Source organism: Atractosteus spatula, chromosome 5 (assembly GCF_055471065.1).
Source record: "Atractosteus spatula isolate fAtrSpa1 chromosome 5, fAtrSpa1.hap1, whole genome shotgun sequence".
NCBI classification, from domain to species: Eukaryota; Metazoa; Chordata; class Actinopteri; order Semionotiformes; family Lepisosteidae; genus Atractosteus; species Atractosteus spatula.
In genome coordinates, this window is record NC_142710.1 from 9,283,376 (window position 1) to 9,289,375 (window position 6,000).

Consider the following 6,000-nt stretch of genomic DNA (forward strand, 5'->3'; position numbering starts at 1 on the left):
TCTTCAACAATACGTTCTGATGGTGCCAAACAATCTTTGTCTTCTCTTGATGTACCTGGGATTTCCTCTGGCCTGCAGACAACACTTTTTAAATTCTCAATCAGCTGTTCTAGACTAAGCCTTTTCCCCTCCTTTGAAAAATTGAAAACTCCATTTTCATTTTTCATTCCTATTACAAATCTCCTAAACTTCAACTGTGCTGTAACTGCAGGAAGCTACTTGTCCTCATCTTAATTCCTCAGTGGCTTGTCTATTTCTTCCTAGCTGTTCCAAAGTCCCCCATACTTTCCTATCTCTACCGCTAGTATTTCTTTTGTCTTTATATCTTCCTCTTCCTCTGTCTGAATTTTACTATCCCTGCATCTAAGCCTTTTATTCACATTCCTAACACTTCCATGTCCTAACTTTTCATTTGCCTTACTTAATTTATTTGAGAGAGCTTGAATTTCAGTTTCAGCCTTATAAAGCATGTCCTATTTTTTTTCTTGTCTAACCTAGCTCTTTCATCCTCTAGTTTCCTGCATTCTTCCATTAATCAATGCACATTTTTAAACTGTGCTCCTAATTCACTAACTACCTAATTAGTGCACTTCACATCACTTAATTCACTCGTTCCTGATCTTACATCACAAGCAGAGCTAGTGCTGTTTGCTGTGCATCTCCTGCAGCTTTCACTGCGCTCCTTTCTTACTAGGGGCAGAGCAAAGATCTGGCTGTCAAAATCTTCCCTTTCACTTTTTCTTAAGCGGGATTTCTTATTAATGATCCTCTGTACATACAAACTAATCACTCGCTGAAAATATTCTTTTTCATTTTCATTTCTGGGACATGCTGGGACCCCGTTAAATCATCAGTAATGAAGGTACCCAGAAACTTGAAGCTGCAAACCATGTCTATAGGTGTGGTCCCCAGCCTGCTTTCTGAAATCTACAACCAGCTCTGGTTTTCCTGATGTTGAAGGAGAGATTGTTGTCAAGGCACCACTCCACCATGTTCCTGACTTCATCCCTGTAGGCCCTCTTATCATTACTGGTGAACATAAAGGTGAAAGGGTTGCAGGTGACTGGAGCCTATCCCAGAAAGCAACGTGGGCAGGGCAGGGTACGCCCTCTCTGGGATGCCAGTCGATCACAGGGCTCACCCACTCCCACCAAGCTCAAATTTCCTAGAAACCCCTAAGCCACCAGCACATGTGGACTGTGAGAGGAAACAAGTGCACCTTGAGGAAAACCAGACCAGCAAGAGTGGATCATTAAAACACCACGCAGATACTGTAGTACGCCAGGAATTGAGCCCAGGTCCCCAGTGCTGGAGATAACAATGGTAACCTGTTACTTTGCAACTGTGTCTCTGCACTACAGAGAATCCCTCAGTAAAAATCACACATACTAGGAGATCACTTATTGTCCCTCAGTAATATACACACAAAAAATCAGGCAACACCTTGAGAGAGAGAAAATAAAAGATAAACTCTCAGTAATAAACACAACAGTGCAAGAGACACAGTGAGGAAGGATATAACGGGGAATCCCTCAATTATAAACACACAACAGAACCCCTTAGTTTTAAAAACACACAACTGGACTGAAGACAGATAACAGAGAATCCCTCATTAAAAAAAACATTCACAACAGGACAGGAGACACAGTGAGAGAGAGAGGAGATCACAGATACTCCCTCAGTAATAAACACACACAACAGGACAGGAGACACAGTGAGAGAGAGGAGATAACAGAGAATCCCTCAGTAATAAACACACACAACAGGACAGGGGACACAGTGAGAGAGAGGAGTACGCTCTTATTATAATCTTTCAATGATTTACTACACTTACCTTTTACCAGGATCTTACTTTTTGGGATTTATGGAGTTACAATTAGCAGTGCCTCATCCTCCCCACTGTGGGGTGTGTGGGAGCTCTAGTGGCTGCAGGCTGTGTCTCCACCCTCCTGCTGCCCTGCACTGAGGACTGAGGAGGGAAGGTGTGATGAGATCCTGGCTGTAGAGAGGAGCTCCTGCTCGGTGTAGTGAGCATTCAATTTATTTGTATATAGCACCTTTCACAACAAGGTTGCCCCAAGGCGCTTAACAATGCAAGTGACCCTACATGTTGTGAATACAGAACAGAAAAGACCAGAAGACAACGGAGGAGAGGAACCAAAAACTCCTTCATAAGGAGAAAAAATCCTCTAGGGGTCCAAGGTCAACTGGCTGCCCAACCCCTTTGGGCATGCTAACATTATACAATTAAAAAAGAAGGAAATAAATAAATGAGGGTATTAATCCATCCATCCATCATGTCTTCTGTATGTCAGTACTCCATGAAGATCTCTGTAGACCAGTAAATGCCTCCTAAACGACAGCTATATCCATGATGTCCCATGGATCCATGGCAGTGATGCAGCATCCAGCTCAGATGGTGCCCAGCCTGGGTGCCATCCGGACATGTGGGGAGGAGAATAGGATAGTTTGGTCAGAACAGACGTATCTACCTGGTGGGCCAACACAGAGACACACAATGGCATGTACAGCAGCACCAGCAGCCATGGTTGTAGCAGGCTATGATGTAAGGTGTGAGTAGGCTAGGCTGAAGTAATAGGTCTTCAGTCTGGATTTAAATACTGAGATTGACTCGGCATCCCAGACATGGGGTAGGAGACTGTTCCATAAGCTAGGGGCTCTGCAACTAAAGGCTTTACTGCCAACTGTTATTTTATTAATATGTGGAATATGAAGAAGATCTGCATTCTGTGATCTAAGCGGGCGACTTGGATGGTATACATTAATAAGTTCCATTAGATAGACAGGTGCCTGACCTCTGAGAGCCTTGTAAGTAAGTAGAACGATTTTGAAGTCTGCCCTGTACATGACAGGAAGCCAATGAAGAGAGCTAAGTATGGGGGTTATATGGTCGTACTTTCTGCTCCTAGTAACAATTCTAGCTGCTGCATTCTGAATTCACTGTAAGGTGTTGAAAGAGTGGTGGGTGCTTACTGATAGAACGGCATTGCAGTAGTCTAACCTGCTGTAACAAGAGCATGTATTAATTTCTCTGTGTCTTGAGTGGAGAGAAACTGCCTTAGTTTTGCAATATTTCTTAACTGTAGGAAGCATGTTTTCGATACTGTTTTAACATCAGAGTTAAATGAGAGCCTTGTGTCAAATATGACGCCTAGGTTACGTGCTGAGTCTTTGAGGCTGATTTGTAAATCCTCTGAGTTAAGTGCTGAAGTGATGGTAGTCCTATCAGTATTGTTGCCTCCAAACAACAGAACCTCAGTTTTATCAGAGTTAAGTAACCAAAAGGTTTCACACATCCAAGTCTTTACTTCATTAATGCAATTAATTAAAGTGATAAAAGAAGAGTTGTCTTTCCACCCCTCTCCCCATCTCAGAACATGACTCAAGGGAATGAAACAAAGGAACATGCATCTGAATTAAAAAAGAACAGCAGCAGGCTTCATTACTGAGAGAGGCCTGATTCAGGGATGACTGAGTCTCTCTGTCGTTATCATCTCCATGTCTTCAATCTACCATCTACAGATGCAGCCATTCAAAATGCGCGGGCGATACCGCATTATTTTCCGGTACGCTGTACGCAGTCTACCGCAAGCTACCGGTAAATACCGCGAGTTACCGGTAAATACCGCTAGCAAAATAATAGTATCCGGAATTTCCGCAAGGTGGAGCTAATAAAGCTCAACCTCTCATGTTTGAGCTGTAGCCATCAAAGTCTTTAACGAAGATATTAATAATAGTATTAATAATAAATGACCTTGGACAAGCTGTAAACTCAAAGTATTGCCCTGGTCCACATTCTTTTTTTCATTGACCGTCTTTGTAAAAGTAACGCCACAGCATTTCGCAATCACGCATTTTTTTCCAATCATGCAAAGTACAGTGATTCACCATGCCTTTCACATGCTCATAAGAGATTGATTTAGGGACATAAACATATTACCGTATGCAAACTGTACTGTATACAGTATGTATATGTATATTTAATGTCTTAACTGTGCCCGTTTAAGTATTGAATATTCATATCTAATTTTACCACTGAAGGGAAATCTTAGTAGCTGAGCATAAAAACAATAGGAGCATACTGCAACGCGTGTGAAGGCCATAAACGATATTAATTTTGGAACATAAACATACAGTATATGGCTGGTCTCGGTACTTTAAAGAAAACATACACGAAACATGGTTTCATTATGACCAGAATCTTGAGATATTTTTAACTTGATTTACAGTATTTGAGAGGTATGTCTTAACACCGATACTACAGTGCTTAAGTACTACTCACGTATATGTTTCTAGGTTTATATTATGCATTTCATACGGTCAAATTACTTTTGAGCAACTAATAAGAAGCGCGAAACGGTATGCGTTTTACTTTCGTTTCGTGCTGGGACCCGTGGATTGATTAGAGATATCAAGTACATACAAGTCATTTTTTAAATGTTGTAGTTCGTCTTGAAAAAATGTTACGAGTACATCATCTATCAACAATTACACAGGTTCTGTTTCCATATTGCGGATTTTGGTTACGTAATATTATTTTCTAGATTTCACGTTGTGAATATATGATTTGGGCAAACAGAACCGCAAAGAAGTACATTATGGGTTGTTGTTTTTTTTTGCAGTTTTATCTAGAACAAGCGATGCTTAAACCTTTGTCTGATTCTTGTGAAACTATCCACACGACAGTTACAGTACCTAGGAGTTGACTTCAGTGATGTCACTGATGGGATGTTTCTAAAAATCCATCCTCTGTAAAACGTCTTCTCTAGTTGTCCTGCATATGTATTCGCTAATGAAGCTGTGTGTTCTGAGCCTGGATCTCTACATTTCTGTATGAACCACCTTAGAGGGCTAAAGACAGCTTGTGTTTAAATTGAGTGTAAGGCAATTTATGCTTCTAAAGTCATGGTCAGCATTTTTGTACTGTGCTGTAAACTTGTTCTGTGCCTAGTCACATTATTTTATAGCGTTTTCATAGCGTTATCAAATCTGGTGGCGCTGTGTTAGTTTCCTGACTCCCATGTCACATGGTCTGTGATTGTAACCTGTAATACCGGTTTAATTCGTCACAGCCAGCACTCCGGTTGTAAAGTAGAAGCAGGCGAGATTTCCAGCGAAAAACACCTCCCCCTTCTTCAGGTGTGAGGGTCTTCTGCTCAGAATGAAACGCTAAAATGTAATGTAGGCTCTGAATGGGTTCTGACTTGCTTTAACAAAATATGTTTACAAATCCTTTCACCTGGCATTTTCGTAGTTAGAAATTATGGAACGCTCTGTTAAAAGCAAGGGAGTTTTTATGTCCGTTGCAGTTCTTTTGCAACATGAATATAATTATATCGTTATTAATTTCTTGAGATACGCGATTCCATATTATATTCCCTTTTAATCAAATTCTAAAAGTATGCTTGTTGACTCCGGTATCGCGTTAGTTAAAGACTTCGATGCTTAAAATGTTTAGGAGAAATGGAATACTGGTGTGTATGTTTTCTTTAAAGTACCGAGACCAGCCATATACTGTATGTTTAAGTTCCAAAATTAATATCGTTTATGGACTTCACACGCGTTGCAGTATGCTCCTATTCTTTTTATGCTCAGGCACTAAGTAAAAGGAGATGCTTCATATTGCTTGACTAATTTTAAAAACTAAGTTAGAAATGCAGACGCTCCCTCGGTGCGCTGCTCTGGTGCGCCGGCTCTTACACAGTGCCTGTCTGCCGTAAGCGTTACAATATACATACCCAACACTGCTTGTACCCATCTGTCATGCAAATAAAACACCTTGAATTGAATTGAATTGAGGGGAGAGGGGGGAATACTAAAGCCAATACTGGCTCAATACCCTCGATGGGCTTTGACGTGCTAATGCGTTGGTTTAACAGTCCGGGTGTGGCAGGCTTCCAATGTCAACTCGACTCGATTGGAAGACAATGAACGTATTTTGTGATATTTAGAAATATAAATTTGTTTGGTGCGAGTGAG